Source organism: Marmota flaviventris, chromosome 5 (assembly GCF_047511675.1).
Source record: "Marmota flaviventris isolate mMarFla1 chromosome 5, mMarFla1.hap1, whole genome shotgun sequence".
NCBI classification, from domain to species: domain Eukaryota; kingdom Metazoa; phylum Chordata; class Mammalia; order Rodentia; family Sciuridae; genus Marmota; species Marmota flaviventris.
The window spans coordinates 87,747,082-87,771,999 of record NC_092502.1 but is presented as its reverse complement, the minus strand read 5'-3'; the positions used below and the strand labels follow the sequence as shown (position 1 = coordinate 87,771,999).

The following is a 24,918-nucleotide window of genomic DNA, read 5'->3' as shown; positions in this document are numbered from 1 at the left end:
TAAAATAACCCTTCTCACAGAGAAGAATGTCCCAGGGGTCAGGAAAAATGCTCACCTGAAACCTCTTCCCTTATGCTTTCAGGACTCTCAAACTCCCTGCCCAAGCAGTCCCTGGAAGGGTGCTTCCAGTTTTCTGGGCCTGGGAGAGGCCAGCTGGGCTGTCCACTCTTATGGCCTAGTATGGGGCCTGACGTGGGTTGAGAGAGACAGAAAGGGTGAAGCCTTGGACTGGGAAAACTAACTCCATTTGGGTTCAAAAATGACCAGAGGTGGGTCCCTCTCATCTGACTCTGGGTAACACTGCTTGCAAGTAACTTGGCTTTTCTCAAGTTCATTTTTTTTTTCTTTAGAAAATGTTTATAAGAATTCTTATCTTACAGATTTTAAGGACCTAATTAGATTGTTATAGAAACAATTGTACCCATCAGAATAATCAATACTCACCACTATCAATTTTGGCTACAGTCTCTGGCCAAACTGAAAATATCTATTAAAGTCACTATAAAACTGAAATGCTTTACTAATTATATTGCTAGCACTAGTGACATTTCAGGTATATAGTCCCTTAACTGAAACATTTAAAAGTCTGATGTTTTCAAATTTCAGAATATTTTAGAGAATGAGTGTTTCTAAAAATATGCATTAACTATATCTTGCATTACACCTGGAATATTCGAAGCAGGGCTTCAATATATTATTATTTTTGTTTCTCAAATACATCAGTTCCACATTAAAATCTATTGAATGAATACACACGACAAGTAAAGATTGTAAATATCGTCATGTCAATTCTGATCAATTTTTTAAAATAATTTTTAAAATTTTAGAATGGTTTTAGATTTATAGAAAAATTACATAAATAGGATATAGAGAATTTCCACAAGTCCTGTACACAGTTTTCCTTATTAATGTCTTCTATTAATATGGTACATTTGTCACAATTAATGAACCAATACTGATATATTAACTGAAGTCTATACAGTTTTCAAATTTCCTTAATTTTTACTTAGTGTCCTTTTTCTGTTCTAGGATCCCATCCAGGACACCCTGTTACTTTTTACTGTCATCTCTCCTAGGGCCCTGTTGGCTATGAGGTTTCTCAATCATTTCTTGTTTTTGCTGGACCTTGACAGTTCGAGGAATACTGTTCAAATGTTTTAAAGAATTCCCCTTGATTGGGATTGTCTGGTATCTCAATCTCACAATTAGACTGGGGCTATAACTTTTTTGGGTAGAGACAACAGGGGCATACCTATTAGGAGAACACATATTAACAGAATGTCCTTTCAACAGAATATCACTGTTGATAACATTGACCATGTGGCTGAGGTGGTGTTTGTCCATTTTCCCTACTATGAACTTATTTCCTCTCCCCTTCTAATATACCTTTCAGAAGAAAGCCATTATGCCCTCCCACACTTGAGCATTGGGCCTTATGCTCTAACCTCCTAGGTGAAGGAATTCTGCACTTTGGAATTCTGCATGGGAGATTGGTCTCTTCTTTCTCATGGGTTGGGTTTTGCTGCTAAATAGGGTTAAGATATCTTTTTAAGTTTTGATATTGTGTATAGGGGAATATAGGCCAGAACCAGCATTGTATCTAAATTCAAAATGTTGTACCACAACATGCCTCCCGGATCCCCATTTCCCTTTGGTGACAGAAGTATTTGGTGGCCATTCCTTATTAGGAGAATGACAGAGAGCAGGTAGGAAAGAATAAAGGCAGCCTGGTTAGCACTCCTGCGCCCAGAGCCTTGGCTGGTCCCACCCCTTGCACATGGCTCTATATTCTAGAACAAGAAGTACTTTGGCTGCTTCCACACCTTCAGTACAAATTCAGCCTGAAGGGAAATACTAAAAATATGGTGGTGGATGACCGAATTAAGAACATAATTTTTAAAAAGATAAGACAAATTTTCCTTTTCGTGCATTTATCAGGCCTTTTAAAACATGCACTTTCACAGAAACTCTTGAACTGGCATTATTCAGGACTGGGAGGAATGTGAACAGATGGAAAGCTAGGTGGTTCTTCCCCAGAACACACACAGTCTCTTCCCATTGCTCTCTCCTGCATTCCCACCTCCTGTGAAGTTACCGGTTCCTAGTCTGGGGCAACTCTACTTGCCATATATTTCAGGCTCAGTCCCTTTCTCCTCACCTCTTCTGTCCTTGCTTCCCTCCCAGCTGTGTGAGAAACTTAGAATTGTTATTGTCTAATCCTAGCTCCTCTGTTGTCTCTATATGGCTTCTGAAGTTTGCTTATTCCAGTGGTCATATTCCAAAGTACCTGGCAGTCTGTGCCATAGGCCGTGGCTGGGCCTTTGTCAGGGCCTTTGTCAGGCACTGTCTTTGGGTAGAGCAGGTCCAAAGGGAGGGGCCTCACTTAGGCATGCCAGGGAGATCTGGAATAGCCAAGGACAGCAGCTGTTTACAACCTGCAGATGAGTCTTTTGATGGATTAACATATGGGGAAAGGAAATCATTATCAAATGTATTTTGTATCATATTGGTCACTAGAGCCTTTCAGAGTTAAGCTCTCACCTTCACAGTAATTACTGGCACTTTTCTTACATGCTGTCAGGATTGACTTTGTCACTTGTGGAGTCTCTCACTGGAATCCCAAGAAAACATTCTTTTGATAGGGCAACTATGTGATCCAATTATTAATCTGTTATGGTTTAAATGTCCTGCTGAAGCCTAACAGCCTGTGCTTTTGTGGACTGACAGTTAACTCAAAAGGTAGCATGAGCCCTGAGTAGCACCAGGATTGGGAAGAATTGGCTGATAGGAATGTATCTATAGTGAAGTTTTTCCTAATCTAGTCTTCAAAGGAGCCAGTAGGAAGATCTCTTCTCAGAGTCTACTTTATCCCTTTTCAGCCTTTTGACATCATTGCCTACAATGACAGACATCTCTTTGGTTTAAGATGGGCAATCTTATCTCTTCTACCTAATTTAAAAGAATAATGTGGAAAGTTAGAAAATGGTTCAAACTTCTGAGGAAAAAACGTTCTGTATAATTTAGAAGATGAATAATCTTCAAATAACTCCTTGAATTTGAGCTCCAATTAGGGAGAAACAATTAAGCATATTGGTACTAAAGAAGTAAAATATTTCAAACACTCTGTGATCTTTGTCATGTCTCTTTTTTCAAAGTTCAAAAATTAAACATAATGATGGACTAGATAAATGGTTTTATTAGTCACCATCTGGTTATGCTACTTGATGAACTGACTGAAATTTCTTCGAGACCTTCTTTTCAAAGTTCCCCCTGGGAGACCAAATCCTTCTAAACCCATGTTCTAGGATGCCTTTGAACTGCCTGTAAAGGTTTCTAAATATTTTTTAACAAAAACTTCTCTATCCATTAAAGTTACTGAACTACTTAAATCTAATAATATATTTTATTTATTTCTATTAAGATAATAAATTTAGTACATTATGAAGTATTTATATTGTTTGAAAAATTCTTATATTTTTACCCTGCATCAAACCATCTATTGTATCTTAAATTATTTTTTCAATAATTCTTTATGATTTACCTTTTCATAGGTTATTTTTTCTTTAAATATGATTTATAAAACTGCTTAAGTCAAGAATTTTAAAAAAAATATTCTTCATTTACAACTGAGACTCTCACTTTAATGATTTTTTTTTTTTTTCGTGATCAGAAAGACCTGGAGTTTTGTCTGGTTTTTGCCCTGTGTGATCACAGTGAGCCATTGAACTTCTATGGACTTTGGTTATCTCATCTGTAAAGGAAGTGATTGAGCTAGATGATTTCTAAGATCTCTTCAGGTTTATAGTTTGGATGATAGGATTTAACTTGGCTCATCTCCCAAAAGGATGTTCTCTGAGTTTGCAAAGACTGTCCTAATTTGACCACAGATGTTATGGATTGGAAAGGCCTCTTTTAGGAAACTCTCCAAAGCGTACTCACTTGCTGTAAGGGCATCTTTCTGTAGCATAGCTCTCCCTTAGGGTGTATTAGGAGTGTCTCTGTGGAATGCCACTCAGGCAACACCACTGCAGGGGAGCTGGCTACACATTGTAATCATGAAGCTGTCAGCAACAACATTATTCACAAAGAGGACCTCAGCTAAGAAGTGAATGCAATGAATTTTAGCCAATTAGTCAGCATTTGGCCTTCTCACTTTTCCTGGTTGCATTATGTTAAAAATTTTTATTTTGGGACTGGGTTGTGGCTCAGTGGTAGAGCACTTGCCTCACATGTGTGAGGCACTGGATTCAATTCTCAGCGCTGCATATAAATAAATGAATAAAATAAAGGTCCATCAACAACTAAAAAACTTTTTTAAAAAATATTTATTTTTCTGAAACTGTGCAAGCTGTGGTGTTTACAGAAATAGAGGCATAAAAGTATAAATTAAAATGTCACTTCCTGTAAACATACCATAAATTAATTGTCTTAAATGTTTTCTTTATTCAAACAGGTGAATTTAGGACATGACAGTAATAATAAGCATTCATCTAAAGAATAGATTTTGATCAAGGAAGTCTCCCATTGGCTCCATATATAATCTTTATTCTGTTAGTTTTCCCAAGGCAAAAATTGCACAAAAGAAATAACACAGCTCTTGAAATATAATATCAGTAAGACAATCAAACCAAACCAAACAAAAAACAAACACAAAACCAAACATAACAAAACCTTTACACAAAAACTAGCCTAACAATGCAAACTACAATTTAATAAGATTCTACCACACCTAGGCAACCACCCATATCCAGTCTGTATCCTGGAAAGACTTATGACTAAGCAAAGAGGAAAGACCATGAAAAGAGTCAGTCATGGATTTTTAATTTGTAAGCACAGACTGATCCAGGGAAGATTTACAGCAAATTTTTATTCCAATGTCTTTTATTGGTGTTTTTTAAAATCCTATAATCTGTGTCTGTCAGCAACAGTCTCTGATTGCTTCTTTAGCCAATGTGAAATGAGAGGAGGATCCTTGTTTAACCAGTTTTTAATAACTGCATCTCTGTGCCACCCTCACCATCATTTCATTTGCATTCAGTACCGGAGTTCTTTACTCACAAGGTATGATGTTTAAGGATATGTTATATCTATAATGATATAATTAAAGTGAGGAGTAATTATACAGGAAATGAAAAATCAAGAATGTCATATTTCTGTCCCAGGCAAGTATCATAGATAACAGCTCTGTCACAGCAGGCCCCCTTTCCCGTGGGAGTTTGGTTATGAAAACATTGATGACAACTCATTTGACATTTGGTGTAAAAGATGCTTTATGTTTGCATTGTAGAAAATGTTAAAGTGCTGTAAACATTGGCATCTAATATGTAGGCAGCTGTAGATAGTGTGGTTAAGCAGAAGGGGAGATTTCCCATGAAAAATTGATAAATGTCTATTTATGAAAATGATTGTCAGAATTGCTCTAAGTGGAGAGTACTGCCCTTCTTAACAAGAATATAGAATAAATGCTAGTTGTTTTTATTTTGTGCCATGATTTGTGTGTTAAAACTTAATTTAATTACCCTTATTAAGTGATTAATGCTTAAATTGATGTAGTAGCAGTAATAATCTTGTATTATGTGACACTCCAGTTATTCCAGCCATATGTTTAACTTGCTAGGTGTACTCAAACTGGAAAAAGACAAAGATCTAGAAGCTAGCTGGGGTCTGATGTGGATTTCCCTTTAAGCTAACAAAAAATTTGGATCATGAAATTCCACTCTGGGGAATATATTGCCCTTCCTTATGCTGATGAAATGCCCATAGCACATGCAAGGCTAAATTAACAGAGAGAATGGACAGTCAAGGAATTCTCTACAGTCTGTGTACTTGGGAGGCAGGAATCAGCACCCTCTCCTTGGCTGCCTCTCCCTTTCCTGCCTGGGGCACCAGGATGAGCAGAACTGACTTTGCTTGTGGGGACAGTAAGTGGCTTTTCTTAACATACTGCTTTGTCCCTATCAATTTGTCTGTATTAGATATTTTAAATGATAAAATAACTAATTTTAGTGAGCAAAACAATGCTTAGTTGTATAAAGCAGAGCAATGAAAAGATGCATATAGCTAATAACCTCCCCCACTGCCCTGTTTATTCAGTCCTTTACCACTCACAGAGTCACATACAGGCAAATATACATACATGCAGATTTTTCTTTAGTACTTTACAAAAGTGAGACAAAATGCACATTACTGTTTAAAACTATTTCTGACCACAATATAACCTTTCTTTAGGCTTGTAGATAAAGATAAACTCCACTCTCTTTATCACAGTTTAGTCTACTATTTTCTGCCCACCCTCCCCATATTTTTTTAACATGGAAAATTTTTTTTAAAATAACAGCTTTATTGATCTTCAATTCATATACCATACAATTGAGCATTTTAAAATGTATGGTGGCTTTTAGTATATTCACAGTGTTGTGTAACCATCACCACAGTGCAATTTAAGGACATCGCTCCCACCCAAAAAACAAAGCCCATACCTACTAGCAGGCACTCTTCATTTCTCTTCAGCCCCTGGTGACCACTAAATTGCTTTCTGTTTGTATAGATTTCTATTTGTATAGGTTAAATGTCGTAGACATTTAGTATAAGGGGAGTCATATAACTTAGCTTCTGGTGGCTTTATTCATTTATCATAATGATTTCAAGTTTCCTCTGTTTCATAGCATGTGTCAGTACTTTTTTCCTTATTGGGGATGAATAATATCTCATGGTATGAATATAAAATATAAAACATTTTGTCCCTCCATTCATCGGTTGATGGATCTTTTTAGGTTATTTCTACTTTGAGTCTATAATGAAAAATATTACTATGAACATTTGGTACAAGTTTTTGTTTTTGTTTTTGACATGTGTTTTGTCGGCTTTTCCACTGCTGTGACTACAGGACCCAACCAGCACAATTTTGGAGGAGGAAGAGTTTATTTGAGGGCTCATGTTTTCAGAGGTCTTAGTCCAGAGAAAACTGATTCCATTCCTCTGGACTTGAGATGGTGGAGTGTGTAGTTGAGGAAAACAGCTCACATCATCATGGTGATCCAGAAGCAGAAGGAGTCCACTCTGTAGATACAAAATATATACACCAAAGCCATGCCCCAATTCCCACCTCCTCCAGCCACACCCTACCACTTCAGTTAATCTCATCAGGGATTAACCCACTGATTAGGCTAAGCATATAACCCAATTATTTCTCCTCCAAACCTTCTTGCATTGTCTCACAGGTGAGCTTTCAGGGGACACCATATCTAAACCATAAGAACATGTTTTCAATTCTTTATCATATATACCTAGGCATGGAATTGCTGAACTGTATGGTAGTTCAATGTTTAAAATTTTGAGGAACTACCCAAACATTTTCCTTTGTGAATGCAAAATTTTATAATCCTGCCAGCAATGTGTGAGAATTCTAATTTCTCCATATTCTCACCAATACTTGTTCTTGCCTTTTTCTTTTCTTCTTGAGACTTCATGGTGGGTATGAAGCAATATCTCATCGTGGTTTTGATTTGCATTTCTCCAATGACTAATGATGTTGAGCATCATATCATGTCATTATTGGCCATTCATATATTTTTCTTTGAAAAACTATCTATTGACATTGTTCACTCATCTTTTTCTTAGATTGGCTGTTAATCATTGTTATGAATCCTTTATGTATTCTGAACATAAGGTTCTTATCAGATATATGGTTTGCAAATATTTTTAAATAATCTTTGTGTTGTCTTTTCACTTTATTGATTGTGTCCTTTACACTCAAAATTTTAAAAAATTTATGAAGACCAACTTGTTTATTTGTTAGAGTCTGTAAACAAGTCAAAATAACACCTGGCATTTTGCCAGGGAAATGTTAGAGTTCGTAAACAAGTCTGGATGGTGCCTGGCAAAATGCCAGAGGGAGTGGTTTGAGAAGTAACAAAAGCGAGCCATTAAGTGTGGAGATTCCTTATTGGTTGACTGATGTATCTAGTTTATGCTAATTAGATAAGCTGTGTGGAATGTATAAATACTGCTCCTGTCCTGCAATAAACGGCTCCCACTCCTGCTGTATCAATCTACACAAGTTGCTCGTCACCCCCCCCCCCCCCCCCCCCCCCCCCGTTATTTTGCTGCAGCCGGACTTCGGCATTTATTTTTTCTCTTACCACTTTTGCTTTGGATATCAGACCTAAGAAATCATTGCCTAAAGTCACAATTTTCTCATATGAGTTTTATAGCTTTAGCTCTTATGTTTATATTAATTACCTGTTTTGAGTCAAATTTTGTATATGGTGTGAGATAGTGTCCAATTTTATTCTTTTGCTTGTAGATAATGTTCAGTTGTGAAAGTTCTTCATATATCATCCCAGAACCATTGTTGAAACGATTATTTTTCCCCATTGAATTGTTTTGGCAGCATTACTGAAATCTAATTTGCCATAAATGCAAAGATTTACATTTGAATTCTCAATTCTATTCTTTTGACCTTTGGGTATGTCTTTATGCAAGTACCACACTGTTTTGGTTATTATAATTTTGTAAATTTTGCAGTTGTGAATTCTCTAACTTTGGTCTTTTCCAAAATTGTTTTGACTATTCTTGCATTTCCATATGAAGTTAAGGATCATCTTGCCAATTTCTACAGAAAGGCAGCTGAGGTTTTAATTAAAGTATTGCTAAACTAACAATATTAACTTTCTGCCAGGCTCAGTGGCACACACCTGTAATCTCAGTGGCTCTGGAGGCTAAGGCAGGAGGATCTTGAGTTCAAAGCCAGCCACAGCAAAAGTGAGGTGCTAAGTCACTCAGTGAGACCCTGTCTCTAAATAAAATACAAAATAGGACTGAGGATTTGGCTCAGTGGTCAAGTGCCTCTGATTTCAATGCCTGGTACCCCCGCCATCCCTCAAAAAAATAACTTTCTGATCTTTGAATGTGGGATGTCTTTCCATTTATCTATGTCTTTAATTGCTTCTACACCATTTTTTAGTGGTCACTGTTCGTGTCTCACTTGTTTTGTTAAATGTATTCCTAGATATTTTATTCTTTTGGATGCTATAAAAAATAGAATTTTCTTAATTTCATTTTCCAATTGTTCATTGCTAGTAGAGATAGATGATGCCTTATTTACAATGGTTCTACTTAAAATTTTTTTCTTTGGTTTTATGATAATGTGAAAGCAGTGCAGATTCAGTAGGAACTGCAGTGTGAATTTTGATCTTTTCTGAGCTAGTGATGTATGGTAAGATACTCCCTTGTGACTCTGGGCATTGGCAGTATACTCCAGCTCCCAATCAAACAAAGATCACAAGACCAAACAACTATACTCTATGGTGTACTGTGTTGCCAGTGTTTTTTGGATATTATGATTTACATTTTCTTTTCATGTCAACAGAATGCCCATCTGTGTCTCTTGTAGCAAATAAAATTTCTGGTTTTGACTCTCAATATAGTGTTTAATAAATTATATAAGATATTAAAAATTTCATTATAACATAGACTTTGTGTTACATGCTTTTGCCCAACTGTTAATGTATATTTTGAGCATACTAAGGCCAGCCAAACTAAACTATGGTGTTCAGTAGGTTAAGTCCATTCATTGCATTTTTGGCTTATAAATATTTTCAACTTATAATGGGTTTATCAGGATGTAAACCCATAAAAAATCAAGGAACATCTCTATATAAATATAATTGCCATTAATTGGTCTTGTATCCTGAAGTCTTACTGAACTCATTTGGTGTTCTTGTAGATGTCTGTGGATTTTCTATATACAGTATCATATTATCTGCAGATAGATATGTGCACCACTTCTTTTCCAAATGAGATGACTTTTTCCCCTTTGATAAATTCCTTTGGCTAATACCTTTAGTACAGTGTAAAATAGAAATGGCAAGAGCCAACATCCTTGTCTTGTTGCTGATTTTCAGGGTAAAACATGCAGTCTTATAGTGTTATTTAGAATGTTAGCTGTATGTTTTCTATAGGTGTCTTTTTCCATGCTGAGAAAGTCTTCTCTATTACTACTTTGTTGAATATTTTTATTATGAAAGATGTTACAATTTTTAAATGCTTTTTTTTTGTATTTATTAAGTTGAACTTGTGACTTCCAAACTATAATGTAATAACATGGTGTAATATATTACTTGATTTTCATATGTTAAATCAACTTTCTATTTCTAGGAGAGTTGACTATGTGTATAATCATTTTAAATATATTATTTTCATTTGGTTGGCTAGTATTTGTGGAGGATTTTTGTGTCTATACTGATAAGTAATTTTGGTCTATAGTTTTCATTCATCATTCTGTCTCACCTAGTTTTCTTATAAGTGTAATACTAACCTCTTACAATGAGTTAGGAAATGTTCTTTGTTCTATATTTTAGACGTGTTTGGGTTTTAATTCTTTCAACATTTAATAAAATTCAGCAGTGAAAACATCTGGGCCTGGGCTTTTCCTTGAGGGTAATTTTTAAATTACTAATTCAATGCTTTTCCCTTTCTAGGTTTATTTGGATTTTCTATTTCTTCTTGAGTCAATTTTGGTAGTTTGTGTCTTTCTAGGAATTTGTATATTTTATCTGGGTTGTGTCATTTGTTTTCATCCAAGTATTCACTTTCTTCTAATTATTTCATTTCAAGATGTATTATTGTGATGTCTTCTCTCATTCTTGATTTTAATAATTTGCATCTTTTTTCTTTTTCTTTTTGTCAATCTAGCTAAGATTTCTTCAATTTTGTTGACCTTTTAAAGAAGGAATCTTGATTGTGTTGATCTTCTTTACTGTTTTTCTTTGTATGTACTATTTAACTATTGACAGACATTCAGACTGTTTCCAATCTCTTCATCACAATCAAAACCATAACAAATATACTTGCTTGTAAATCCTTATTTTCTAGTGCATTTAAAATTCTTCAGAATAGATTCATAAAGTTGTACATTTTTATTTTAACAGATATTGCTAGATTACTTACTCAGTGGTGTTCTTGGAAATGTAAAAAATCTTATTTCTAGCAATTTACTTCTCCCAGCTGGTCATTGGGCCTGATGTCCACTCAGGTATTAAGGATCACTTCGGGAATATCCTTAGCACTGAATTTGGGGTCATTATACTTATGATTTATTACTGGACCATTCCTTACTTACTATGTAATTTTAGATAATTTACTCAACTTTCCTAGCCATTATTTTTCTTTGGCAGAATGGCTTTTGCCTGCCTCATAAAATTTCTGTGGGGATTGATCTGGGTGTGGTGGTTACATGCCTGTAAATCTAGTTACTTAGGGGTTTAAGGCAGAAGGATCACAATTTCAAGTTAAGTTTGAGCAACTTACTGAGACCCTGTCTCAAAATAAAAGGTAGGGATGTAGCAGTGGTAGAGGCCCCTGGGTTCAACCCACAATACCATACATGAATGGTTGTTAGGATCAGATATAATATGAATTGCAGGGTCACTAGGGGTGGACTCACTTGAAGCCAACTTTGTGTGTTTAAATTCCAGCTCTGCTGCTTATAAGCTTAATTGTGGACCAATTACATAATTTCTCTTTTATCATCTGTTACATGGGAATGATGACATTAACTCATAGTATTATTATGATGATGAAATTAGTAAGTACATAAAAAATATTCAGAATAATTCATGACTCTAAGAGCAAGTATTTAATAAGCATTAGCTAAAAGATATGTATTTCTCATTTCTTCCTCTAATCTTTCTCTTAAATACGTTTGTGGGGAGAACTTATGTACATACATGCCCACACATGCATGTGGAGAGAGAGATTTACTCAATTGAGAAACGTAAAAACTCATTATTTCTAGCAATTTACTTCTGCCAGCTGGTCATTGGGCCTGATGTCCACTCAGGTATTAAGGATCACCTCAGGAATATCCTTAGCACTGAATTTGGGGTCATTGAGTACATTTATGTGCAAGATAAGTAGAAGATAAAAAATAAATGTCAGTTCCTTTGCCCACAGAAACATGTAAGAGATATGTTCACTTATAAATGTAATACAAAGTAGAAAGTGTTAGCTGTCATAAAAAGGATAGAGAAGAAGGACTCTTTTCTTTAGTTTAAAATGAAGTGATGTTCTGGGTGTAACTTCATTTTTGCCACAGTACAGATAATTGCTCTGGTTAGCCTGTCATTTGGCAGAATTTGAAACAATGGCACCCACAAGGATTAAGATTTCCTGGAGAAAGTATTTCACAGTAAGATCAGAAAGATGGTTGACTGATTATCAAAATCCAATTGTAAATATTTATTGGTTATTCACTTTGAATTGGGCAATGTAGGCACAGAGAACAGGATAGACCTGGTTTCTCCCTTCCACCAGTCTGGAAGTTATGTTAGTGAAGAGTATGAACAACCAGAATGAGAAAGAGAGTATGCAGAAAGAATAAAGTGAAAATGTTAAACAAAAAATCAGGTAACTTAGCTGGTTACAGTTATGTCTTGGGTTAATCAAATGGATCTGATATTTTCCTTTTTCCTCTCTCTTAAAATTAAATTTGTGAGTTAGGCAGAAGTATTAAGAATTGATCAGGGGTAATTGTAGGCAGCCTTGGTAATAGGGGCAGAACATGAAGAACAGGAATTCTGGGAAGAGAAGTGTGTGTATGTACATGATTCTTCACTGATAAGGCTGCCATTTGATGGTGATATATTATAAATATTTTAGCTTTGAATAGAGTAGAAGTGGCCATGAAGAAAGTGAGGATTCTAGGAGGGGTCAGGCAGGTTGGTGATGGGAGGGAGAATGCAGCAGGGGAATCTGACAACTCTGTATGGTCCTCAATCATTATTCCTACAAGCTGAAACACAGTTGATGTCTTTGGGTTGGTAGTAAAATAGACACATGGAATAGAGAGCAGAGTCCAGAGCAGTTTTATCCAGTGCCCTCACTTCAGGGAGAACATAAGTGTGAAGAGAGGAAGTGGATGTATAGGACAGTTTAAACCAAGAAAGTCTGCATGAAAACAGATTCAGACCTTTAAAGAGTTACATGATGTAAGAGGCAATCGAATTCCATGTTTCAAGTGAGTTCTCTATCCTTCATTTTCCTTCCTTTCTTCCATGTTTTTTTTTCTTTTCGAAATATTGATTAAGGGCTTTAATTTATTTTTCCTGATAAATAATTATACCAGTTGTGCTGGTGAAGAAAAAGTGGTTATATATGTACATAAATGCATTATAAGCTTTTCTGATATAAAGGATGCATATCACATGATTCGCAAATAATAACATATGCAATATTCTACTTTGTAAATTTTTAGAGGAAATTGATTCTCACAGACTGCTTTCACTGACTTTTGCTAAATTCCTCTATTCCTAGGCAGCCTGTGGTGGCAAATGATGAAAATCACAGTTCTGACACAAATGTCAGATGTAGTTTCATTTATATTAACAATTGAAAGTGAATCAATGAAGATATTTGTCAGAACTTCACTCATTTATCAAAGATGTGAATGATTTCTTTGCTGAATCAGATAACAATTTTTAAATTATTTATTTATTCTAATTTGTTATGCATGATGGCAGAATGCAATTCATTTCATTTTATACATAAAGAGCACACGTTTTCAAGTCACTTATTGTACACAAAGTATTTTCACACCATTCATGTCTTCATACATGTACTTAGGGTAATGATGTCTAACTCATTCCACCATCATTCCTAACCCCTTGTCCCCCCTCTTCCCCTCCCTCCCCTTTGCTCTATCTAAAGTTCCTCCATTCCTCCCATGCTCCCCCTACCCCATTGCCATTATGAGTCAGCATCTTCATATTAAAGAAAACATTCGGCCTTTGTTTTTTTTAGGATTGGCTTGCTTCACTTAGCATTATATTCTCCAACTCCATTCATTTACCTAAAGATGCCATGATTTTATTCTCTTTTAATGCTAAGTAATGTTCCATTGTGTATATATGCCAAAGTTTCCCCATCCATTCATCTATTGAAGGGCATCTGGGTTGGTTCCACTAGCTATTGTGAATTGTGCTGCTATAAACAGTATGCTAAAAACTACAACATGCTAAAGAAAGAAATTAAAGAAGATATTAGAAGATGGAAAGGTCTACCTTGTTCTTGGATAGGCAGAATTAATATTGTCAAAATGACCATACTACCAAAAGCACTATACAGATTCAATGTAATCCCAATCAAAATCCCAATGACATTTCTTTTGTTTTTTTATATTTTAAAAAGATTTTTTTAATTGTTTTAAAAAATTGCTTTCCATCTTTCATACTCCTCTGTTGTTATAATGACCTTCATTTTTTTTTCCCTGATATTTATCCCCTCCCCTGTCTGTGTCCTTCTGGTTTGATCCAAGAGCAAGCCTTGGAAATAGGTCTGACTTCCCAGTGTTAGGAACTTCTCGTATCAAAATCAGTTCTTGTTGGAGAGTGAGGGAAAGGATAACTAAATAAGATAGAGTGCTTTTTCCTAAGACATTTATGGCCTATTGGGAAATCAGATAACCAGATATTAAGCAACCTATTAGCAGACTAGGGTAATTTTAAGTTCTAAGATATGTGAAAAAGTCAACAGTGGCAAGCTTCTGGGAGAAAAGAGAAATGACAGCATGCTTGAGATGTCAAAGTAGAGGTTTTAGGCTGAACTTCAATGGACGGATGAAAGGGAAGAGGACCTTTCCTATGGAAATGTAAAAAAGCTTCTGTCACAGTTGTCAGCTCAGATGACATAGTGTCAGAAGCCCATAGTCCTGGTTTCTTGAGAGGCTGAGGCTAGAGGATTGCTTAAGCCCATGAGTCAGAAGCTTGAGGCCAGGCTGGGCAACGTAATGAGACCCCATCTCAATTAAAAAAGGAAATTGTCAGTTCAAAGTCAACACATGCAACAAACAGAAAAACAGAAAATATTAGCTCCTAGTTTTCCTCACTAGTCCACACCAAGCCTGTCCAAAGCCAATGGATGGGCTTCTCTTACTTTCAAGCACTGTTGTTGCTTTAACAAAAGGTAAAACACCATACACTGGGTTCTTTATAGTTCTGGAGGTTGTATGTCCAAGATCAAGGTGACGGCAAGTTCAGTTCGTGATGAGAGCCCACCTCCAGGCTCGTCTTCTCAAAGCCTCACAGGGCTTCTTCTTGATGTACACACTTGAAGAGGGAGACATCTGTGTCTCTTCCTCTGATAAGGGTCCTAAAGGATCAATTTTTTTTTCTTATTTTTAAATTTTTATTGTGGGTTGTTCAAAACATTACAAATTTCTTGACATATCATATTCCACACTTTGATTCAAGTGGGTTATGAACTCCCACCTTCACCCCATACACAGATTGCAGAATCACATCAGTTACACATCCATTGATTTACAAATTGCCATACTAGTGTCTGTTGTGCTCCGCTGCCTATCCCATCCTCCACCCTCCCCACCTCTCCCCTCCCCTCCCCTCCTCTCTCTCTACCCCCTCCACTGTATAACCCTGAGGGTCTCCTTCCATTACCATGCAATTTCCCTTCTCTCTCCCTTTCCCTCCCACCTCTCATCCCTGTTAAATGTTAATCTTCTTCTCCTGCTCTTCGTCCCTACTCTGTTCTTAGTTACTCTCCTTATATCAAAGAAGACATTTGGCATTTGTTTTTTAGGGATTGGCTAGCTTCACTTAGCATAATCTGCTCTAATGCCATCCATTTCCCTGCAAATTCTATGATTTTGTCATTTTTTAATGCAGAGTAATACTCCATTGTGTATAAATGCCACATTTTTTTTATCCATTCGTCTATTGAAGGGCATCTAGGTTGGTTCCACAGTCTTGCTATTGTGAATTGTGCTGCTATGAACATCGATGTAGCAGTGTCCCTGTAGCATGCTCTTTTTAGGTCTTTAGGGAATAGACCAAGAAGGGGAATAGCTGGGTCAAATGGTGGCTCCATTCCCAGCTTTCCAAGAAATCTCCATACTGCTTTCCAAATTGGCTGCACCAATTTGCAGTCCCACCAGCAATGTACAAGTGTACCCTTTTCCTCACATCCTCGCCAGCACTTGTTGTTGTTTGACTTCCTAATGGCTGCCAATCTTACTGGAGTGAGATGGTATCTTAGGGTGGTTTTGATTTGCATTTCTCTGACAGCTAGAGATGTTGAGCATTTTTTCATGTACTTGTTGATTGACTGTATGTCCTCCTCTGAGAAGTGTCTGTTCAGGTCCTTGGCCCATTTGTTGATTGGGTTGTTTGTTCTCTTATTGTCTAATTTTTTGAGTTCTTTGTATACTCTGGATATTAGGGCTGTATCTGAAGTGTGAGGAGTAAAGATTTGTTCCCAGGGTGTAGGCTCCCTATTTACCTCTCTTATTGTTTCTTTTGCTGAGAAAAAACTTTTTAGTTTGAGTAAGTCCCATTTGTTGATTCTAGTTATTAACTTTTGTGCTATGGGTGTCCTATTGAGGAATTTGGAGCCCGACCCCACAGTATGTAGATCGTAGCCAACTTTTTCTTCTATCAGACGGCGTGTCTCTGATTTGATATCAAGCTCCTTGATCCATTTTGAATTCACTTTTGTGCATGGCGAGAGAAAGGGATTCAGTTTCATTTTGTTGCATATGGATTTCCAGTTTTCCCAGCACCATTTGTTGAAGATGCTATCCTTCCTCCATTGCATGCTTTTAGCCCCTTTATCAAATATAAGGTAGTTGTAGTTTTGTGGATTGGTTTCTGTGACAATGACATTTCTTATAGAAATAGAAAAAGCAATCATGAAATTCATCTGAAAAAATAAGAGACCCAGAAGAGCCAAAGCAATCCTTAACAGGAAGAGTGAATCAGGTGGCATCACAATACCAGATCTTAAACAGTACTACAGAGCAATAGTAACAAAAATAGCATGGTATTGGCAGCAAAATGGACTGGTAGACCAATGGTACAGAATAAAGGACTCAGAGTGTAACCCACATAACTACAGTTATCTTATATTAAACAAAGGCGCCAAAAACATACATTGGAGAAAAGATAGCCTCTTCAACAAAAAGTGCTGGGAAAACTGGAAATCCACATGTAACAAAATGAAATTAAACCTCTCTCTCTCACCATGCACAAAACTCAACTCAAAGTGGACCAAAGACCTAGGAATTAAACCAGAGACTTTGCACGTAATGGAAGAAAATGTAGGCCCAATCTCCATCATGTCAGATTAGGCCCCAACTACCTTAACAAGACTCCTATAGCACAAGAGAATCAATAAAGGGATGGAGTCAAACTAAAAAGCTTCTTCTCAGAAAAAACAACAACAAAAAAAACCCCAAAACAAAAAACAAACAAACAACAAAAACCCAATCAGTGAGGTAAATAGAGAGCCTAGAGAATGGGAGCAAATCTTTACCACAAGTACATCAGATAGAGCACTAATCTCTAGGATATATAAAGAACTCAAAAACCTTACCACCCAAAAAACAAATAACCCAATCAATAAATGAGTCAAGGAACTGAACAGACACTTCTCAGAAGATGATATACAATCAATCAACAAATATATGAAAAATTGTTCAACATCTCTAGCAATTAGAGAAATGCAAATCAAAACTACTCTAAGATTCCATCTCACTCCAGTCTGAATGACAGGTACCAAGAATACAAACAACAAAGTATTGGTGAGGATGTGGGGAAAAAGGCAGATAACAATTTTTGATATTGGAAGAATGTGTCCTGTTTTAAAAGTTATTCACAATGTAAATAGGACACACTTAAAAGTTTAATCTGCATTATTAACATTGCCTTACTTCCACTACTCATTATTAATATTTCATCACCTTCTTAAGTCTACACATAAAACAGTAAGTCAAGCCCTGATGGTCAGTGATTGCCAATTTCTGTGGTGTAAATACTTCCACAATGGTGCCACTGAATATTTTGTTGGGAATAGATATAAGTAACCCTAGGAACATAGACAATAATAGATGTAGTAAAATAATTAGGAAGTGATGATATTTGCGTATGTATTACCTTTATTTTAATCATGTTTTTGTAAATTTATTACCTTTGCTTTTAATATAATGAATGTAATCATAAGTTTATATAATTTAATTTTTAATAATAGTGGTATTTAACAAATGATTTGCAAAATTTCTGAAAATTTTATTGTGGACTAGAATGAGCTTGCTTCAGAACATCAGTATATCTGCCCACCCCTATAAGAGTATATGGCCTTCAGGCAAGTCCTGACTTCTTTGTCCTAGGATGGCTCTCTGATCTGACAGATCTTCTAGGGGCCACCAAAGCAAGTGGTTTTCTTTAAGGCCTGTTTTCTTGGAAAGGAAACCTCTTAATTCTGGTTGAATTTAATTATCAAATTTATAATTATTATTTTTAAATTTTTTTATTTGTTGTAATTAGTTAACTATAACAGTAGAATGCACTTCAATACATCTTATATAATGGAGTATAATTTCTCATTCTTCTGGTTGTACATGATGTAGAATCCCACTAGTCCTATAGTTATATATGTACGTAGGGTAATAATGTCTGATTCATTCTACTATCCTTCTTCCCCCATTTTTATTTTGGAAAACTATAGAGAAAAATGTCTACTGGTTATTTAAATTTAGATTATTTTTTAAAAATTAAATATATTTTTATTGGTTCTTTTTAGTTACACATAACATTAGGATTCATTTTTATATAATTATCAAAGCATGAAATATAATTTGCTCTCATTCAGTTTTCTTTCCTTTTCCTCCCCACTTCCCCTGGTTCCTTTTCTCTATCTACTGATCCTTCTGCTATTATAGTTTTTTTTTTTTAAATTAGTGTCTTGTAGATATACATGACAATAAAATTCACTGTGGTATATTTATTATGTACATAGGAAAGTTAAGTCAGATTCATTCCACTGTTCTTCCCTAATCCTAGTCCTTCTTCCTCCCCATCAATCCCCTTCACCTATTCCACGGATCTCTCTTTAGACACTTAATTGAAGAGTAACATTGCCAATCACAGCGTTGATTTGAATAGTGCTTACAGGAAGTTAGCTCATATAAGATTCAAATTTCATGAATGCAAATTTCCAAGAAATTAATGGATATAATGATAGTCATTTTATAAATCATCTAGGTCATTGGGAGTATTGAATATAATATTATAAATTATTCAGGAGTGATCCTGATTGCACATGGTTTGTGGCAATATGCAATCGTGATAATATGCAGTTTGTCTAAAGTATGAATAACTTTCCACACAAAGAAGGCCAGATGATCCTTCTAGTGTTGGATATATGTGGAAAAGTTCCAGGACTGATAAAGAAATGGCCTTGTGCTTGTCTTAAATATTTCAGAATAAATTAAAAAGACAGAGAGAGAACAATGATTCTTGGGTTTATTAGCTAGTGTTTTGAATTGTAAACAACAGATTCCTCTGTTGTTAATTTAAGCAGAAAAGAAATTTATTGTATAATACTGTGTAGTTCACAGGTTCTTTGGGAGACTCAGGATATAGACTTAGAAGACATGACACTACTGATTTTGTGTCATTATGACTTTTGCTCCAGCAAAAAGCCCCCCTGCCACTAATCCTGGACACAGACACCATAACTTCCACTGCTGAGTCCAGACACTGGATGCCAGAATTTTTCCCACTGCTGCTCCCAGATGCTGGGCAGATGCCTCTGTGCTGACCGTCAGAGGCATTTCAGGTGGTTTCTGCTTATGAACCTGTGTTCTTTTATGAATCCAATTTGCATGTGGGTTTTATTATGGATGAATCTATCATCCTATCTGTGACACAAGCGCCAATTGGCTGAGCAAGTGAGTTTCTGGTTGCTTTGTGGAGGCGTGATTATAAAATTTGAGAGCCCATGAGGTACAGCAGGAAAGCTGTTCAAAAGATCCAGATGGCCACAAAAGGTGACAAAGATTCACTGTACAAGAAAGAATAAGGTGTTAAACTCTAAATAATTCTGCACGTAAGGGGTAGGAATTCTATGCTATAATATTATTTTCAGTTATGGGCTTTGCAAGGGTATAATCCTCATGAACATCAAAAGTTTTCTGTATTATAACACATACATGAACAGTTTACAAAAAATACAAAAATTGTCACTAGATTAATGGTACTTAGAAGGGATTTAGCTGAAACTTGAAAGTTTCTTATTTGAAGTAAAACAGATAATACAGCAGTCTGATTGGAATATCCTTAAGTATCACTACCAGAAGTTCTGAAAAATGTGTCTGAAACAGTTATGTGCTAGGCACCATGGCACATGCTTGTAATTCCAGGGGCTTGGGGGTCTGAGCAAGAGGATCACAAGTTTTAAGGCACCCTCAGCAATTTAATGAGGCTCTAAGCAACTTAGCGAGACCCTAAATAAAATAAAAAAGGCGGGGATGGGCTCAGTGTTTAAGCTCCTCTGGGTTCAATTCCCAGTACCTCCCTCCTCTAAAAAAATGCCTAATCAAGTAAGATACCAATTTTTATTTTTTTTATATTTTTGAGCTTGATACAATAAGGAAGGCAGTTCTCCAGCTAGGGATACCAAAGAGGTCACAGGTTAACATCAAAGAATGAAAAAATATGTATATTTAATATATATATTACTTTATATAATTCATCAAATAATGAAAAATACATATATTTAATATATATATACTTTACATATTTTCATTCTTTGGTATTAACCTATTATATATATGACAAATTATATACATGAAAATATAGTATATCTATAATCTGTTATATATATTTAATAAAGGCACGTGATATTTTGACATTCTTTCACCTTCCTGAGTGAACTAAGCTACATTACTTAGACAAAAGAACTGGCTTTTACTTCTTTTGAGCCCCTTCTGATTAGAACTGCTTCACAACTCTCTTGTCCATGGGTTCTCAGCAGGAAGAGCTAGTTAAATAGAAAGAGTAATAGATAATTTGGTAGCAAGAATGCTATTGATTTCTTAAATTATTTGAAGCTCAATGAAATTCTACTGTTTAGAAGAGATGCTTTAATAATGTTCCTTTCAGCTGAATGTTGCAATATCTAAACTTTTCTACTGCAGGACTTTTCAGAAATTATACTAAAATTGAGGGAATATGCTATTATAATACTTTTTATTTCCCAATATTTGCCCTATAGAAATAAGTGTTGGTCACATATATGAGTTGAATTTAAGAAGTGTAGTTTTGTGGTTAAGCAAATTTTTTATTATTATTATTATGATTATTGTGGAGAAGGTATAATTACACTTAATTTTTTAAAAAACTACTCTGCATTTTACCAACAGGGTAAATTTCACTGAAGCACAAAAAATTGTTCTAAAGATAAGTTCCAAACTACCATCAACTTTCTATTTAGGGAGAGAAGAACGTAATTCAGTGTTAAGCCTCTGTCTCTTTAAAACAAAATGTGAGGTGGTGAGCTACGTGGCACTTTTGATTATATATTGAAACCACACTAAGTCCCTGAAATCCAAGGGAATATTGGGCTCTGGTCCTTTGTGCAGAATGCTCACATGAATGCTTACAGGAACCAATCCAGAAGCAAATTGCTGCTGATAGTAACTGACAGCATGAATTACTGCACTCTCAGAGACGCTGCCAGGATCAACCAGTGTGATCTCACTTTTGCTCATATGGCAAGCTGAATTTGTGCATGAACTAGAACAAGCTTCCCAAGTTCAGGGAATGGCAAGGTCTCAGCAATTGTTTGAAAATAGCCAACATCTTTGAAATGAATCACTGGCATCTCAGCTCATACTTATAAAACTAGGGTTTTCTTTGATTAGTTTTTGATCCTAAGCATGTAAAGTCTTTTGCTAATGCAAAAGGAGAAACTGACTCATCTGCTCTTTGTCATATGAAACCAGAAACTCAGCGAATGCTTAGGATAGCATCAGTTTCTCCTCAGCAAGCTGACTTCCTTCTGGGTCCATCACTTGTTATGGTCTATTTGAAGACTTTCTGCTGCTGGTAATTGCATGATGATTCACAGTGACTTTCAGAAATCTCCCTTTAATTTGGAATAAACAAAAATATCAATGAAAGAACCATTTTCTTCATTAGAAATGCTCAATTTAGTTAAAATATATATGATGGAAGATGCTTTAAATATAAGTTTAATATTTGTGCATACCAATATAGCCAAGATTGCTAAGATATAACTCAAATATGAGAAGAGCTCACCCCAAATATATATGCCTGGAAAGAAAAATAGGAACTGGAAACATTTGTCCAAAGGATGAAATCATAGATCCAGTATCTATAACCAAAGATCAGTTTTGAGATTTCTTCCATTATTTCAATCCATTTGAAAATTTACCTAAATAGTACCAAAATTACAGAAGAAAACTCTGCATAATTTAATGCCTTTACTTATCACTAGCAATGGGAAAACACAGACCTTGTGAGATCTTCAAGTATTCTTGGCAGATAAACAGTCTTCCGGGTCATTTTTTAAAAAAAGTGTTTTTTTTTTTTAATTTTTACACAAATGGAGTACAGCTTTTCATTTCTCTGGTTGTACATGATGTAGAGTTGCAGCATTCATGCAATCACACCCATAATAATGTCCATCTAATTTCACTATCTTCTCCGCACCCACAATCCCTCCCCACCCCACACTCCCCTTTGCCCAATCCAAAGTTTCTCCATTCTTCCCTTGCCCTTCCCCATTATGAAGCAGCATCTACTTATCAGAGAAAACATTCAGCCTTTGGTTTTTTGGGGATTTCCTTACTTTGCTTAGCACGACATTCTCTAACTCCATCCATTTACCTGCAAATGCCATAATTTCATTCTTCTTTAAGGCTGAGTAATATTCCATTGTGTGTATATACCACAGTTTCTTTATCTGTTCATCTATTGAAGGGGCATCTTGGTTGGTTCCACAGTTTAGCTATTGTGAATTGAGCTGATAACAGCTGAGGGGGCTGCATCACTGTAGTATGCAGATTTTAAGTCATTCTGGGTCATTTTTAAAGGCATTGATTTTTAATTCTTACATCTACACGTTTTCTGTTAAAAGAACAAAATATTTAACACAATTGATATTCATTTCTTTTAAAATTTATTTTAGAGAGTTCTTACTTCTCCTGAAGCAATGGTCCCTTTTGAAAAGGGTAGCTATTAACATAGAGGGGAGGGAGCTTTTTCCTCCAGTCTGAGTTTTGCTTTCTCTAGAAGAGGTAATGGACTTCAGCCCTTTCAGGCATTTTTTTTTTTTTTTTCTAGTTTGCACTGCTCTAATGGTGGCCATGAGAAAACAAGGAAAGATGGAGAAGCTTTGTTTGCCAGGGGGAGCCTGGGCTGATTAAGGACAATCTGAAGAGAAGGTTTTCAGAATGGAGAGCCCTCCCTGTCCAGGAAATGTCAGCGCTGGACATAGACAATCACCGCGTGGTAACATAGGGTAACTCCATGTGGTCACAGGTGCACAGAGGAGTAAGCAGTACCTCTCATTTTGGATGTTCCACAAGCCTGTTCTATTCAACAGATCTAAAACTCAACTGATTACTTCCTGAACCTCCTCCTGTGTTTGTGATCTTAATAAAAACTCCTCCTTCCATCCTGGCAGGAAAACAGAGAAACCTGGAGTTCCCTCTTGACTCTTTTATGTCCCTTGTGGCTCTGTCCTGTAGAAATTAAGCACCAATTAAAGTTTAACTTAATCTCTCTCAAATTCTGTTCCATGTTGTTCATTTTCATACTAAGTTTACATGTCATCTCCTTTACAAATAAGCCTTCTAACTTACCAGTATTATTTGCTCTAGTCTGATCTTCCTTCCTTCCTTCCTTCCTTCCTTCCTTCCTTCCTTCCTTCCTTCCTTCCTTCCTTCCTTTCTCCCTTCCTCCCTTCCTTCCTTCTTTCCTTCCTTCCTTCCCCCTCCCTCCTTCCTTCCTTCCTTCCTTCCTTCCTTCCTTCCTCCCTCCCTCCCTCCCTCCTTCCCCCCTCCCTTCTTCCTTCCTTCTTTCCTTTCCTCTTTCCTTCCTTTATTTCTCTCTTTCGAGTTGAACTCCCAGGGCACTGTACCACTGAACTATACCCCCAACCCCTTTTTATTTTGAGCAGGGTCATACTAGGTTGCCAGGGCTGACCTCTCTTGCCTCAGCCTCTCGAGTTGCTAGGATTACAGGCATGCACAACTAGGATGAGTTTGAGCTCTATACTTTCTAAAATACACATCTGATAATCCATGCTTTTGCTTAAAAGACTCCCCGTTGCCTTCAAGGAAAAAAACAAAACAAAACTAAGCTCCCTTGAAGGGAATATTGACCTTTCAATCTCTCTCACCTGCCTCTCCATAGGCTCTATTTTGGATGCCCTCTCCTTCCCCCTTTTCTATCAGATAATTCCTACTTGTCTTTCACATTTTGATCTAGTTATTATCTTCTCCTGGAAGGCTTCCCCTGACCCTACTTCTGGCCTCATCACAAAATGTTCCTGAAGGATCTCATTGTGATCACTCTGCTAGTACATCGTGCGCCTTGAAGGTTTAAGTTAAGTGTTTTTATTTTCCTAATGCATCAGCCAGCACAGTGGTTGGCACATCGTAAGTAAATGAATACCTGCATTTAGGGAATTAATCAGAGAAAGCCACACAGAGAAGGTGGAGTTGAGCTGACTCACACTCGAGGGAGTGATCGGCAAGATAGAGAAGGGTATTTAAGGCAGAAGGAATAACACAACACATATGGAAGCATGAGAGGGTTTGCCATATTCAGAGAACTACAGGTGGCTTAGAACTGTGACATCACAAAGGGTGTGGTATAGGATCCTGTGGCAAGCTGTGTTCAGGAGTTCCATATTAGAATCTGCAAGTAGTTTCTCTCAAAGACTAGAAAAGCTTCTGGAGGCTGTAGTGTACTTAAGAATGAAGAAATGTCCAAACATAATTTCACAATGTGTGATGTTCTCTTATACTTACAAATTAACTCCTGACACAAAATTTACAATGCAGTATAAGTTTGTTAATTATGAAAAATTATACAA

At 36.2% G+C, this 24,918-nt stretch overlaps 1 long non-coding RNA gene across 1 annotated transcript in view; it reads left to right on the top strand.

Moving 5' to 3' along the window:
- The window catches only part of LOC114086478 (uncharacterized), a 194,122-nt gene extending 170,515 nt beyond the window's left edge, over nt 1-23,607 (top strand). Inside the window, exon 3 of the long non-coding RNA XR_003581637.2 lies at nt 23,160-23,607. This is a non-coding gene — a long non-coding RNA (uncharacterized lncRNA). The remainder of the gene's footprint in view (nt 1-23,159) is intronic.
- The last annotated feature ends 1,311 nt before the right edge of the window (nt 23,608-24,918 follow it).